Genomic DNA, 17,010 nt, shown 5'->3' on the forward strand with positions numbered 1-17,010 from the left:
ACCGGATGCCCTGGGTTCAAACCCCGGGAAAAGCATCAAATTTTTTAGAAATAAGGTTTTTCAATTAGAAGAGAATTTGTCTAAGCGGGGTCGCCCCTCGTCAGTGTTTGGCAAGCGCTCCGGGTGTATTTCTGCCATGAAAAGCTCTCAGTGAAAACTCATCTGCCTTGCAGATGCCGTTCGGAGTCAGCATAAAATCATGTAGGTCCCATCCGGCCAATTTGTAGGGAAAATCAAGAGGAGCACGACGCAAATTGGAAGAGAAGCTCGGCCTTAGATCTCTTCGGAGGTTATCGCGCCTTACATTTATTTATTTATTTTAATATTTAACATTAGAAGCATTGCTTATACCTCACTGCTAAAAATCTAATGTTACTAACCAATTTACTGTTGAGCTGTTGAGTTGACTGAAGGGTCAAGTCTAAAAATTACATATGTCTGCTACTAAGTGATATAGAATATTTTTTAAAATTTATTTTAATAAAAACATGTTTAGTGCAATTCTTATAATTTTCAACAAAGCTATGAATTGCTGCTTTGTTTGCTATTTGTTTGCTACACTACAATTTATGCTTAAACAAGTAAGGAAGGCTAAGTTCGGGTGTAACCGAACATTACATACTCAGCTGAGAGCTTTGGAGACAAAATAAGGGAAAATCACCATTTAGCAAAATTAACCTAGGGTAACCCTTGAATGTGTTTGTATGACATGGGTTTCAAATGAAAGGTATTAAAGAGTATTTTAAAAGGGAGTGGGCCATAGTTTTATAGGTGGACTCCATTTCAGGATATCGCCATAAAGGTGGACCAGAGGTGACTCTGGAATGTGTTTATAAGATATGGGTATCAAATTAAAGGTATTAATGAGGGTTTTAAAAGGCAGTGGTGGTTGTTGTATAGGTGGTCGCATTTTCGAAATATCGCCATAAAGGTGGACCAGGGGTGACTCTAGAATGGGTTTGTATAATATGGGTATCAAACGAAAGGTGTTAATGAGTATTTTAAAAGGGAGTGGACCATAGTTCTATGGGTGAATGCCTTTTCGAGATATCGCCATAAAGTTGGACCTGGGGTGACTCTAGAATTTGTTTGTACGATATGGGTATCAAATGAAAGATGTTAATGTGTATTTTAAAAGGGAGTTGGCCTTAGTTCTATAGGTGAACACCTTTTTGGGATATCGTTATAAAGGTGGACCAGGTTTGACTCTAGAAAACGTTTGTACAAAACGGGTATCAAACGGAAGGTGATAATGAGTATTTTAACCCGGTATTTCCCTTAACTTTTTTTGTCTTGTATTTAGTTGGAAAGAAGCTGTCTTATAGACTTTGACCTTCTGAACACGAAAATGGTATCCATTTTTTAATTCACTGTTACGCTTTTCCGGAAAATCCGGAAAACTTGCGTTTCCATATGGTAATCCTGAGTCGTCTAGGGTACAGGTTTTAGATGAAAGAAAACACTACTTTGGACATGTTTTTTTTTTTAATTTTATTTCACTAATAATACACGTTTTTATACATTTTTATATAACCGTAAATAAGGAAAGAATAAGTTTATAAAAATATAATAGAAAGACATTTTCAGAACTAATATATTAGGTGGTTGAAATCATGGTTTGGTATGGTAACTTGCAAAACACTTCAGACAAAGTCCTACGATACATTTCATACATGCTGTTGGTCCCTCAGCTGGAACAACGGCTACGATTCGATGTTACTACAATATGTACGCTCTGATCAAAACGGGGCATACGTTATCAGGGATTTCAGTACAATCATCTTCAGATCCTCTTCGCCAGATATGTTTCCGCCTACAGGAGGCTCGATATAAATAGTGGTTGGCATATCTTGAATGTAATCAAGTAACTGTTGCGACGATAAACCTCTGAAAGTCTTAGTATTTAAAAAATTCTGCAGATTATATCAGATAAATTTACAAAAGGGCACAGAAGAGCCATTAGTACGCGTAGAAAACTGTACCCTAGCATAGAAAATCCCAAGAAATACGAAGAAAAAAAAATTAAATAATTCCAGCAAAAAATTAACTTAAATATAATAACTTATTTCATTAGTGACCGACTTTTATAGTTTTTATTTAAATGTACTTAAAAATTATTACTATAACCGCGTACTTACAGACGTGCCATATTGAAAAACGGGAATTTTCAATTTTTCTTTTTCTTACTTAAATTTGACTAACGATAGCTTCATTATTTGAACCCAGACTGACCAGAGCTTTGTTTTTCGGAAAGTCACGGATATTCTATATAAAATAGTGTTATTTATTTGTAGATTTGTTGTGCAGTTTAGATTTAATTCGTAGAAATATAGCGAAACATTTTGCGTTACCATGTGGTAATCGTGGGTTATTTCGGGTTAAAAGGAAGTGGGCCTTAATTCTATAGGTGGACGCCTTTTCGAGATATCGCCATAAAGGTGGACCAGGGGTGACTCTATAATGTGTTTGTACGATATGGGTATCAAATTAAAGGTATTAATGAGGGTTTTAGAAGGGAGTGGTGGTAGTTATATATGTGAAGGCGTTTTCGAGATATCGACCAAAATGTGGGCCAGGGAGACCCAGACCATCATCTGTCGGGTACCGCTAATTTATTTATATATGTAATACCACGAACAGTATACCTGCCAAGATTCCAAGGGTTTTTGATTTCGTCCTGCAGAACTTTTTCATTTTCTTCTGCTTAATATGGTAGGTGTCACACCCATTTTACAAAGTTTTTTCTAAAGTTATATTTTGCGTCAATAAACCAATCCAATTACCATGTTTCATCCCTTTTTTCGTATTTGGTATAGAATTATGACATTTTTTTCATTTTTCGAAATTTTTGATATCGAAAAAGTGGGCGTGGTCATAGTCGGATTTCGGCCATTTTTTATACCAATACAAAGTGAGTTCAGATAATTACGTGAACTGAGTTTAGTAAAGATATATCAATTTTTGCTCAAGTTATCGTGCTAACGGCCGAGCGGAAGGACAGACGGTCGACTGAGTAGAGGAACTGGGCATGGCTTCAAGCGGTTTCGCCCTTTTTCACAGAAAACAGTCATAGTCCTAGAATCTAAGCCCCTACCAAATTTCACATGGATTGGTAAATTTTTGTTCGACTTGTTGCATTAAAAGTATCCTAGACAAATTAAACGAAAAAGGGCGGAGCCACGCCCATTTTCAAATTTTCTTTTATTTTTGTATTTTGTTGCACCATATCATTACTGGAGTTGAATGTTGACATAATTTACTTATATACTGTAAAGATATTAACTTTTTTTTTTAAATATGACTGTAAAAAAAATTTTTTTTTTAAAGTGGGCGTGGTCGCTCTCCGATTTTGCTAATTTTTATTATACTCAGCTGAGCAGAGCTCACAGAGTATATTAACTTTGTTCGCATAACGGTAATCCGTAACTGCATAAACTAATCGAGATAGATATAGACTTCTATATATCAAAGTGATCTGGGCGAAAAAAGAAATTCATTTAGCCATGTCCATCCGTCCGTCCTTCCGTCCGTCTATAAACAAGATAACTTGAGTAAATTTTGAGGTATCTTGATGAAATTTGGTATGTAGGTGTCCGGGCGCTCATCTCAGACCGCTATTTAAAATGAACGAAATCGGACTACAACCGCGCCCACTTTTTCGATATCGAAAATTTCGAAAAACCGAAAAAGTGCGATAAATCATTACCAAAGACGAATAAAGCGATGAAATTTGGCAGGCACGTTCGAAATCGGATGACGAACACGCCCACTTTAAAAAAAATTTTTTTTTTTTTTAAGTCAAATTTTAACAAAAAATTTAATATCTTTACAGTATAAAAGTAAATTATGTCAACATTCGACTCCAGTAATGATATGGAGCAACAAAATACAAAGATAAAAGAAAATTTCAAAATGGGCGTAACTCCGCACTTTTTCATTTAGTTCGTCTAGAATACTTTTAGTGCCATAAATCGAACAAAAATCTTTCAATCCTTGTGAAATGTGGTAGGGGCTTAGATTATAGGACGATAACTGTTTTCTATAAAAATGGGCCCAGTTTTTATACACAGTCGACCGTCTGTCCTTCCGCTCGGCCCTTAACACGATAACTTGCGCAAAAAACGATATATCTTAACTAAACTTAGTTCACGTACTTATCTGAAGTCACTTTATCTTGGTATAAAATATGGCCGAAATCCGACTATGACCACGCCCACTTTTCCGATATCGAAAATTACGACAAATGAAAAAAATGCCATAATTCTGTACCAAATATGAAAAAAGAGATGAAACATGGTAATTGAATTGGTTTATTGACGCAAAATATAACTTTAGAAAAAACTTTGTAAAACGGGTGTGACACCTACCTTATTAAGTAGAAGAACTAATAGAACTAAGAAGAACTATACAACTAAGGCCCACTACGTTTTAAATAATCATTAACACCTTTCATTTGATACACAAGTTATACAAACACATTCCAGGGTTACCCTAGGTACATTTTGCTAAATGGTTGTTTTCCCTTATTTTGTCTCCTAAGCTCTCAGGTGCATATAAAATGTTCGGTTACAACCGAACTTAGCCTTCCTTACTTGTTAAGCATACATGTGGTAATAGGAATAACGTTCCTGCCAAATTTCATCATGATACACACTTAGCTCTTGTGACCTGAATGGGATGCGAGACGCACAAGAAGTATCTTTCTACTTGGAAGGGGGACATATCTCTGGTATTTGGACTTATAGCCGGGCACATAGTAATCGGGAAGCATGCACAACGGCTGGGTGTTTCCTATAATGATTACTGCATGAGCTGTAAGGACAAGGAGGAGATAGGAAAAGTCAAGCATTTACTGCGCGATTGTCCTGCGCTTTGGCGCAAGAGGAAGAAATCTCTGGAATCTCCCATCTTTGACAATCTTTGTGATTTGGCTAAGTTGGAACCTAAAAAATTCTAGTAATTTGCTAAATCGACCTGTTGGTCTGAGTAGGGGAGAGATCCACGTGGTATCACAATGGGACTCTATCGGGCCTAAGTGCACTGATGCTCGCACCGGCGGCTACTCTAACCTAACCTAACTTTTCTCATTTAGAAAACTTTTCTAAGCGGAGTCACCCTTCGGCAATGATTCCGAGTGTAATTTTGTCATGGCAAGTTTTTCAGTGAAAATTCATCTGCCTTGCAAATTTCTTTCGAAGTCGGCGTTAAACATTGCCATATGCTCCAGAAATTTGCTAAATCGATCTGTTGGTCTGAGTAGGGGAGATATCCACGTGGTATCAAAATGGGACCCTATCGGGCCTAAGTGCACTGATGCTCGCACCGGTGGCCCCTCTAACCTAACCTAACTTTTCTCATTTAGAAAACTTTTCTAATCGGAGTCACCCTTCAGCAATGTTTCCGAGTGTAATTCTGCCATGGCAAGTTTTTCAGTGAAAATTCATCTGCCTTGCAAATTTCTTTCGGAGTCAGCGTTAAACATTGCCATATGCTCCTAAAGGAGCGATGTCTGTTTTTGTAATTTAATTAACAGAAATGTCAAAGATAGGTATCAAGGAAATAATAAAAAAAAAAAACATGAATAACCCAAATGTTCTTTTGAACTATTTTTCGAAATTGCATAATTTTGCATAATTAGATTTTAAAATATTTCACTGACGTTATTTACTTTCGTGACCATCTTTTGAGAAACCCTGTGTTATATGTTGACAAATGAACGGTTGAAATATCTAGGTAAGCAAACAAGAAATATTTTAGCTTTTTATGCTACACATCCTTTATGAAAATTTTTTTTTACCTCATTTCCTGTCATTTTTTCTATATTTCGCGCGACCAAATCCTAATTTACATTTTTATTGCGCCCACCAATGGATTTCGCAGAAAAAAATAAAATTATAAAATATATGGGTGTAAGGAATTTCAATATATTTCAGGACAATCAAACACATTAAGTACAGACACCCTTTCCTGAATGCCAGCAGGATAACAGGCAATTAACGCACTTCTAAAAATGTAAACGTAAAAAAAGATAATTAGGAGAGGGGAAGGATGAAAAAAAAAGATTTGCAATGAACAAGGCAACCCCTTATTTATGCAAGTTACGGTACCAAACACACGTAATAAACAAATAATGACATTAACACACGTTCACCCCCCTGTGCGCATAAAAATGATGTGAAGTGGTTCAGTGAAGAGTGAAAGGTTGTACGGTTTTGTTGATTTTATGAAGATACTAGCGTAACATAAAATTCTACACAATCTATATTACGGTACATTAAACTCATATCAATATACAAAACTCAAACAAGTAAGGAAAGCTAAGTTCGTGTGTAACCGAACATTACACACTCAGCTGAGAGCTTTGGAGACAAAATAAGGGAAAATCACCATTTAGCAAAATGAACCTAGGGTGACCCTGGAATGTGTTTGTATGAAATGTGTATCAAACGAAAGGTGTTAATGATTATTTAAAATGTAGTGGACCTTAGTTCTATAGGTGGACGCCTTTACGAAATATCTCAATAAGGGTGGACCAGGGGTAACCCTGGAATGTATTTGTATGACATGTCTATCAAAAGAAAGACGTTAATGAGTATTTTAAAAGGGAGTGACCCTTAGTTCCGTAGGTGGACGCCGTTTCGAGATATCGCAATAAAGTTGGACCAGGGGTGACCCTAGAATTTGTTTGTACGATATGGGTATCAAATGAAAGTGGTTAATGAGTATTTTAAAAGGGAGTGGGCCTTAGTTCTATAGGTGGACGCCTTTTCGAGATGTGGCCATAAAGGTAGACCAGGGGTGCCTCTAGAATGCGTTTGTACGATATGGGTATCAAATTAATGGTATTAATGAGGGTTTAAAAGGGAGTGGTGGTAGTTGTATATGTGAATGCGTTTTCCAGATATCGGTCAAAACATGGACCAGGGTGACCCAGAACATCATCTGCTGGATACCGCTAATTTAGTTATATATGTAATACCACGAACAGTATTTCTGGCAAGATTCCAAGGGCTTTTGATTTCGCCCTGCAGAACTTTTTCATTTTCTTCTACTTAATATGGTAGGTGTCACACCCATTTTACCAATTTTTTTCTAAGGTTATATTTTGCGTCAAAAAAACAATCCAATTACCATGTTTCATTTTCTTTTTTTTTTCATTTTTCGTAATTTTCGATATCGGAAAAGTGGGCGTGGTCATAGTCGGATTTCGGCCATATTTTATACCAAGATAAAGTGACTCCAGATAAGTACGTGTACTAAGTTTAGTTAAGATATATCGTTTTTTGCGCAAATTATCGTGTTAACGGCCGAGCGGAAGGGCAGACGGTCGACTGTGTATAAAAGATGGGCGTGGCTTCAACCCATTTCGCCCATTTTCACAGAGAACAGTTATCGCAATAGAATCTGTGTCCCTACCAAATTTCACAAGGATTGGTAAATTTTTGTTCGACTTATGGCATTAAAAGTATTCTAGACGAATTAAATGAAAAAGGGCGGACTTACGCCCATTTTGAAATTTTCTTTTATCTTTGTATTTTGTTGGACCATATCATTACTGGAGTCGAATGTTGACATAATTTACGTTTATACTGTAAAGATATTAAATTTTTTGTTAAAATTTGACTTAAAAAATTAAAAAAACATTTTTTTAAGTGGGCGTGTTCGTCATCCGATTTCGCTAATTTTTATTTAGCACACATATAGTAATAGGAGTAACGTGCCCACCAAATTTCATCATGATATCTTCAACGACTGCCAAATTACTGCTTGCAAAACTTTTAAATTACCTTCTTTTAAAAGTGGGCCGTGCCACGCCTATTGTCCAAAATTTTCTTAATTTTCTATTTTGCGTCATAAGGTCAACGCACCTAGCAAGTTTCCTCGCTTTATCCGTCTTTGATAATGAATTATCGCACTTTTTCGGTTTTTCGAAATTTTCGATATCGAAAAAGTGGGCGTGGTTGTAGTCCAATTTCGTTCATTTTAAATAGCGATCTGAGACGGGCGCCCAGGAACCTACATACCAAATTTCATCAAGATCCCTCAAAATTTACTCAAGTTATCGTGTTTACAGACGGACGGACAGACGGACGGACGGACATAGCTAAATGAATTTCTTTTTTCACCCAGATCATTTTGATACATAGAAGTCTATATCTATCTCGATTAGTTTATGCCGTTACGTATTACCGTTATTAGAAGAAAGTTAATATACTCTGTGAGCTCTGCTGAGTATAATAAAAGTATGTAACAATATATGTAAATGTGTATATACATATGTGTGTATAATTTATTCACTGTACATGTGTGTTAAGTAAGACATGAGTAGTGGTTGAACAAACGCATGTTAATACCGACGAAAAGTTCGCGCTAATTGCCCGAAGACAACCAAAAACATGTAAAAAAATCTAAATTCACGTAAATTCGTATATTAGATACATTGCGGCAGCAAAATATATGTACATATTGTAACGAATGTTAGCAGCACTGAGCGATGCTATCGTCTCTAAGCCGATGCTAAGCAGTGACGTGAATGCACATCAATAATTCAATCATTATGTATCTACATAAACGAAACAATAACTGCGTCTATATATATGTACCATGTACGAATACGAGCAGCGGAGAGTCAATGCACTAACACATGCATATATCTGAGAAGTTTGAGAGCTACTGGAGTAGTAGATTCTGGAAGCGCCTAAAAGATGTATAAAATTGTGCAATTTTAGTTATAGCTGAGAAGTTTGAGAGCTCATGGACAATGCTAGTAGATTCTAGAAAAATGCGAACGAGGAAACCAAAGAGTATAAAAGGCGACAAATGTAGAGGCGCTGTAATTCAGTTTGATTTGAGTTGTCAAGCAGTTGCGACTAAGACGATATCTAGCGAGCAATAGCAGAATTATTTTGAAAGTCAGTTCATTTAAGCTATCAGTTTGGATATTAAGCTATTCATTGCACAGTTTGAGTTTTATTGTGAAGTATTTTAATAAAGGCCATTTTTTCCATTATTCAATATTGGAGTTATTTATTCAACAGTTTAGCGATACGAACCTAGCAAAAGGGCAAATAAGAGGATTTGCAGAAAAATCGTTACAATATATTAAGGACGCATTTGAAGAGAAATGTCAAGAACATAAAATAATATGAAAACTCAAATATACACATGCAAATATTGTCTTGGGTAAAATTATATAAAACACCTACTGCCAAATAAGCAATATCCTTTTTAAATCTCGCTGAAGTCAGTCGCCTTTTGTTCAACTTTCATAAAAGGCAGTTTTGTTAAGACCTTAATTAAGAGGAGCGAACCAGGATCATTTAAAATATTTTTAAAATTTCTTACTTATTACATAAATAAATTAACAATTTTTTGATGATTTATACTTTCAGCAATTTCAAAAGAAGAAAGTAGGCGTGGTCGGTTATAAAATGTTCTTCAAAATTGCATTGACGGCTTGCAAGGGATGCCACGCCCATTTTCCAAAATTTTACTCAATTTTTATTATTTTAAAAATGTTTGCGCTTTGCTACACCATATCACTACTGAGGTGAAATATCAGTGTCATTTAGTTATATACCGCAAGGGTGCTAAATTTTTTGCTATCATTAGAGTTTGAAAATATATTTGTTTTTTAAGTGGGCATGGTCACCAAACAATTTTGTTAGTTTAGCAAAGTGTATACATAATATCTAGGAACCTTCCGTGCCAAATCCTCAAAAGCTTTTGATTTACGGATTGCAAAGTTTTAAATTTTCTTCCTCTAAATGTGGGCGATGCCGCACCCATTTTCTATAAATTTACCAAGTTTCCATTTTTCGTCATAAAGCCAACTCACATAAACTTTTCATAAAAAATGTTTTTGTTTTATCGGCCTATTGATAAAGTATTCAAGGTTCGAAACGAGCTCAAGGCCAGAAAAGGAATTTTTTTTAATGATATTGTTTTTTTAATTTTTCTATAATTGAAACATTTTTTTTTGTTTTTGGAATTGTAAGTAGAAAATTGTTCAGACAACCTGCCATAGCTGCGCAGATAGATCCATTTCGAAGGGTGCTAAGCCTTCGTCATCAGTACGCTTTAGGCACGCTGCGCTAACCATTTAGCTATACAGCGGTGTTTGGTTTGATTGAAAAATTGCTACTTCTATTCCTTCTTACCAACTATATTTATTCAGCGTTGCGCCATCGGTTGCAAGACACTGATAATGTTGGATTTGTTTATTGTCAATTACTTTGTTTGACATTTCCCAAGTGCTCATGGTTTATTAACAATTGTTTTTGTCTGAAAAATTGTCTACTTACTATTCAAAAATCAAAATAAAATTTTTCAATTATAGAAAAATTAAAAAAAAATAATCATTACAAAAAATTATTGTTCTGGCCTTGAGCTCGTTTCGAACCTTGAATACTTTTCATAAAAAATTAAAGTCTTTTGAATTTTTGTTGCTCTAAAAAGTCAAAAGCAATTTTAGAGTTTACTAAGAAATAAAACAAATTGAATTATGTAGTAATACATATGTATAATAGGCTGGGTCGACTTATTAACCGCCATAGTGCCATCGATTTTTCGATAGGATTTGGGTTCAGGAAAAAAAGTTCCACTATGCATACCCAAAAAAATAATTTTCGAGTTTGCGAAAAAAAAAATGCCGAAAGGGTAAATTTTTCGACCAAAACACACCCCAAACCCAAAAAAATATTTTTTTTGTTTTAAAAAACTGTTATCGCCAAAGCTTTTACAAAAGTTTTTTGAAAAAAAAATTTATATATTTTTAGGCTTTGGGGAGTGTTTTGGTAGAAAAATTGACCCTTTCGCCATTTTTTTTCGGAGGCTCGAAAGTAATTTTTTGGATATGTGTAGTGGAACTTTTTTTCCTGATCCCAAATCCTATCGAAAAATCGATGGTGCGATACCGGTTAACTTTCCTTCATTCAAATCGACCCAGGTTAACGTATAATCTTTTCGATTCAAAGCTGCACTCACGCAACAACTTAGAGCCTTTTGCCAGGTGCTAAAAAAATTCATATTTAAATTAAATTTAAGAAAAAAGCTTTCTAAGAACAAGCTTTTATTTCTTGCTAATAAAACGAACTAAAAAGTAAAAAATTAAATTAAAGAAAAAAAACTTTTTTAAAAATAAGCTTTTATTATTGGTTCATAAAATTAACTAAAAAGTAAAAAATAAATTGACCGTAAAAAAACATAATACTTTATAAGTTCATTGTAACCTTTAACGATAATTAGGCTTTTTCGCCAGCGACAAAAAAATTCCATATTGTACATAATTATATATTTTTAACATTAAAAATTTGCACCTAAATTATTAAATCTTACAGTTTATATAATTAGGACTGTAATTATTCTAATAAAAGCGTGTTACATTGTGATAGCAAGAAAAGGAGGTACTAAATGTTCTTAATTAGACCATCAAAATTTAACACGCTTTTTATTAAAACAATTAGGACTGTGATATAAACTGTAAGATTTAATAATTTATTTGTAAAATTTTAATATTAAAAATATATAATTATGTAACATATGGAATTTTTTTGTCGCAGACCAAGAAGCCTAATTACAATGAACATATAAAGTGTTATGTTTCTTTACAGTCAATTTATTTTTTACATTTTAGTTAATTTTATGAACCAATAATAAAAGCTTATTTTTAAAAAAGTTGTTTTTCTTTAATTTAATTTTTTACTTTTTAGTTCGCTTTATTAACAAGAAATAAAAGCTTGTTCTTAGAACAGCTTTTTTCTTAAATTTAATTTAAATATGAATTTTTTTTAATTTTTAGTAGGGTAAAATATTGTTTAAATTAGTTATGTAATCTTTATTATTTATTTGTAATGTTTCTCATCCTATCCATTTCTTTTAATGCATCAACATAACAAGGTTTCTTCGAAGTCTACTTTGAACAGTCAAGTTCTTCTATTCGAGTGTTAACTAACTTAAAATCATATTTTATTGTGACTTTTCCTATGTCGCATTCAGTTTACAACTACTCATTGCAGATCTCTGCTCTGTTCCATCGCCAAAAATCTGTAAAACAACATCAATTCCGCAGAAAAGTATACAACTTTTAGCGATAACAGCCTAACTTCTGCGGTTGTTGCATACACAAACAAAACGAAGTTACCTGCGTTCTTGAGGATTTAGGCTTTTATTCCCTTGTGAATACAAATCTTTACCGATAACTCTGTTATCGATTAATTTATCGAATTCTCGCAAAGTAATATTACATTGTCATCGGAGTTATATATGTGTGCAAAATTTCAGCTCAATCGGACAACGGGAAGTGTATTAAATTTAACTTGCAAGATTTGATTACAGACAACAGCCAAGTGAAAGTAAATAAAATCTTATAAAAATACTAAAAAACCCGGCAGACGTTGTCCTGCCCTAAATTTGGCTTATCTCCATACATTTTAATAAGCTTTTTCCGTCTGACTGTGCCCCCCCCCCCCCCTTTTCACTTTTTCATAATCCTTTTATTCACTCCTCCCTCCGTCTTTTTCGCTTCATCTATCTCCATCTTCGTCTCATTCTATCTCTTTCTCAATCTCCTTCTCTCTTTTCTCTTCTCTCAATTTCTTCTCATTCTTACACTCTACACAACTAAAGACTCTAATGAATTAAAGAAAAATGTCAGAGTACCTCTAAATCGCGGGCCCCCTCAGAAAGCCCCCCCCCCCCCCCCGCACCCTCGCGGCGGGCCTGATGATATGCTTGATATCATTCGCTATAATATTTTTTATTGATAAGCAGGTTGTTTAATTAAACACCAAGCAATTACACGGAAGTATATCCGCACCACCTGAAAATATGAGTGCCACTGCGTATACGTAACATTTGATTTTTACGTATAAACAAATAAAAAAAATTGCAATAAAATAATATTGCGACTATAAACTGAGATATAGCTTACCCTATCTCTCAAGTTAGATCAAACTACATACGGAGTGCAAAACAAATTCAAAATCGGTTCAGTAGTTTAGGAGTCCATCGCGGCCAAAAATGGTTGTGACACGTGTTTTTTATATATTAAGGTAAACATATAAATCCGTTTTGAAACAAAAAGAAAAAAAAAAAAGGAAACCACAGCACAATAAATGGCAAAATTAGTAAATGAAAAAATCTCGAATCCGTTAAGCATACCTTCTTGTAGATTTACGTGTTATTTTAACACCAAAATGAAATAAGACTTTTTCTACATACCTCTTGTTTCGACCGAGAGTGAGCTGGAACTTATTTTTATATACCCCGTAGTGCATTTAATTCTCACAGACAAAATTTATTTTTGGTAAATTTGTTTAGGCGAAATTTGACCTGTTGAGTGAATATATGGTCATGCAAACAGTATAACAATCCAGCATACATCGAATGATGACCGGAAAGCAGATATCGCGAATTAAGGCCCGAAACAAATATTTTGACATATAACAGTTATTAAATGTCCACTCTTTAAATAAAACACGGAACAGTTGGTTTCGGGTTTTCACAGAGAAAAAGAGAAATGCTAGTTAACGAGAAACCCCGATTGCCGAAAGAATACACATCATGTTCTGCTAAGACGTGCGTACGTACAGGGTAACTTACAGAGTTGGTGTGGATATTTTTTCCATAATCTTTAAGTAACAAATCAATAGTTTTTCAAAATCAGATTTTTATCGGTAACCGATATTTTTTTGATTAGCTATCGACATTTTTTATATAAAAAATCACAAATTTTTCCGAAAGAAATCGATTTGACAGTAAATCCATATTTTTCGATTACAAATCGACTATTTGCGACAATATATCGATGATTCACCGATAATATACCAACAACGCCTCGAGAACAGCTATTATTGCTAACGACCCGACAACTGGTCGATAACAAACCAATAATGTGGCGATACCAATCCGGTTATAATAGCAGTCTGATAACTTTTCATATTCATAAATTTTCGATAACAAAGCTACATTTTTCGATAAGAAATCGATATTATATCTATATTTTTTGGATAACAAATCGACAACTTTTCGATAACTTCTAGCTTCAATAATGCACCAATGATATGCCGAGAACTTTGAGAACAGCTGTTGTTAACAACAAGCCGACAACTATTCGATATCGAGCCAATAATATGCCTATAACAATCGGATAATAATAACAGTAGGATATGGTATTCATAAAAGAAGTTTTCAAACACTGCTAAGTTAATCCAAAATAGTACCAAAATGATCTCAAAATAATCGATAACATAATCCTGTAATCCTGTTTTTTATTTATATTTAATCCTGTAATAATTTTGAAATAGCTCCGGCATGATCCCTGTGAACCCATAGCGGTCTCTAAATAGTCTTAACATAATCCCAGATTGATCTGACAATAGTTCTTAAAACCTTCCCGAATTTATTTCAAAATAATCATTAACTTGTCAGTAATCAATCGAAAACGTTTCCCCATACCAATTGGTAACACTGAGAGAAGAAATCGACAACTTTTCGAATTCAAATAAACAAATCGATAGCTTTTTTTGTTGACTTATCGATACAGTTTCCATAACATCTATAATTTTTGATAACTTATCGATAAAAGATGTTTATTGGAATTATTTTCCGTCATCCCTTGTCAAATTTTGTTTCGAGAAAAATCGGGTTCGGCGTTGTGCCATCATCGGTGTCGATTTTCGTTCTAATATATTGTTGTCGTTTGTATTCTAAGGGCAGTTCGTAGGTACATGAGCAGATATTGTCAAATTTGATTATTGTATATATTTATGTGTATGTGCTGTGTGTTCATTCAGAACGGAGGGTGGTTTTTACTGATCGATTTGTGTGGCTGACTGAGGGCTGTTGAAGTCAGAAATTCTATTCGTTTGAGTTCCTTTGTGTGTTTGTTGCTTTGGTGCGTTTATTGGTTTGTGTTTATTTGTTGTTGTGTAATTTTCTGTTGTACCTGTGTGATTACTTTGTTTCTTGTAAACAAATTTTAAAGGTTCAAATATTGTGTCAGATACAGTGTTTATCTGTTCCTTTATTATTCTACCGTCGAATGTTTTCTGTTTGTAGATTTCCATGTTTTCGAGTATGTTCAGAAGTCGGTTTTGTGCTTGTATGTGTAGGACCCTGACTGTTTTATTGATGTTTGCTGGGGAACATCCATTTTTGACCATGTTATTCGTGAAGCTGGATTCTGGTATGATGTTTGGATTCCGTTTTTTTGTTGTAATCTCTGAACCTCGTTCTTATTTGCCGTCCTGTTTGTCGTATGTAACTGTGTTGGCATACGCAGGTAAGCTTGTATATGCCGTGGCTGCTAGACGAATCTTCTGAGTAGTGTTAGTTCTTATTTTTCATCCTAGATTGTTCAATGTTTTGAACGCTGTATTGATGTTGTATATTTTAAAAAAGTTTTGCCAATTTATACGTTACTTTTCAAGTATATGTCATAGTCATTCAGGTGTTATTATTTTTCTTTTCATTATTTCTTTTTGTTCTACATGCGTTCTTCTGAGCTTATCTACTAGTGCTTTTAACATCGATAACTTTTCGATAAATCGATAATTTTACGGGGAAAAATCGATAAATGGTCGATTGGAAAGCGATAACTTACCGATATGCCTTTGTTATCTATAGCAAATTTAACACGCTTATTACCCGTCTATAGCAAACCTATAACTCAACATTTACCATTGTTGTCGATAGCACATTTATAACACTTCGATAACTTGTTAAGCTTGACCTAAAAAAACGCATCTGCCAGGGTATCCTCTGTGGGAAGCTATTCACTCGTGTAGTGTATCTATCACAGCGAAAAGGGACCCCGATATAAAAAGAGAACTATTTTAAAGATTTGAATTTTGCTGTTATTTTTTTTTTAGGAGCAACATGTTTGTTAACACAGACATGTATGGAAAATGCAGAAAAATATGCGTGAAGTTAGCGAGGCACCTTCAGTGGAACAAAGAGTAAGTAAGTCGGTATTTTTCTGCAAACTATGCGTTAATTAGTTGCGATGAGAAAAGTTTTGATGCGCTTTTCTAAGTGCTTTTTTTTTTTGAGGTCGCACTTCGATCAGAGAAGTGTAAGTCAGTTTTTACGAAGGCGCTTCGCTAGGTTCACGTCAACTTAGCAAAGTGCCCACAAAAAAAGCTCTAAAAGAGTGTATACATTTTTTTTATGCATTTCGATTAGCGAATCACCCAAAAAAAGAAGCACTTAGAAAAGCGCGTCAAATCGTTTCTCTCCGCAACAAATTAGCGCATACCTAAAGAAAACATTCCGAAAATTTAGATTTTTAATCCGGCAAACGTGTTTCGGTAATTGCACGTTCATGTAAAAAAGCAGCGTTGTGTAGAAAAATTACGTCAGCCTTCTCGATTTTACCATTGGGTATATAGCTCAATCCACTACTGTGGTGATGTTATTCTTAGTTCTAAAAGAAATTAGAGCAATTTATTTTATGTAAAATAAGATGAATTCTCGCGTTATATACTCACCTATATATTTTTATAATTTGAAGTGATTAAACTTAGAAAAAAATAATAAAACTCTCTGTGTTTCAACTACACTTAGGTCTTAGAGCATACAAACCCTTCAAAAAGTACATACTAAATCAATGTTGCTAAAGATTTGGGACGGCAAACTTTTGCTCAACCAAAAAAAGCCACAAACCCAAAAGGAACAAACACAAAAATCATACTTAAAAGCAAAAATATACGAAAAGATTAATAATTAGTGGGGGTTCCAAAATGTTTGAAAAATGAAATTAACTTGAAATTAAATTGCGGCCATGTGGCAAAGATTAATTTTCCAGCTGCGACCCTCAACCTTTTACTAGACAAAGCGGGCAAAACTTTGGCAGCTTTAAGCTTAGTAATTGTAAATAAATTAAACTGTACCTTCTTTGTAAAATAAAAGTGGCGTTTATTTTTGTTTTTTGCCCAGCTAATTTGATGGATGACTTCGGGGTGAAATTTTTGATTTTTTCATTAAAAAGAAATGGGTTGAGTGACGTTC

At 34.3% G+C, this 17,010-nt stretch overlaps 1 protein-coding gene across 1 annotated transcript in view; it reads right to left on the reverse strand.

The window, feature by feature from the left end:
• side (sidestep) overlaps window positions 1-17,010 on the reverse strand; it is a 527,768-nt gene that overhangs the window by 384,334 nt on the left and 126,424 nt on the right. The gene's annotated exons all lie outside the window — the stretch shown is intronic.

Source organism: Eurosta solidaginis, chromosome 1 (genome assembly GCF_040869045.1).
Source record: "Eurosta solidaginis isolate ZX-2024a chromosome 1, ASM4086904v1, whole genome shotgun sequence".
In the NCBI taxonomy this organism is placed as follows: domain Eukaryota; kingdom Metazoa; phylum Arthropoda; class Insecta; order Diptera; family Tephritidae; genus Eurosta; species Eurosta solidaginis.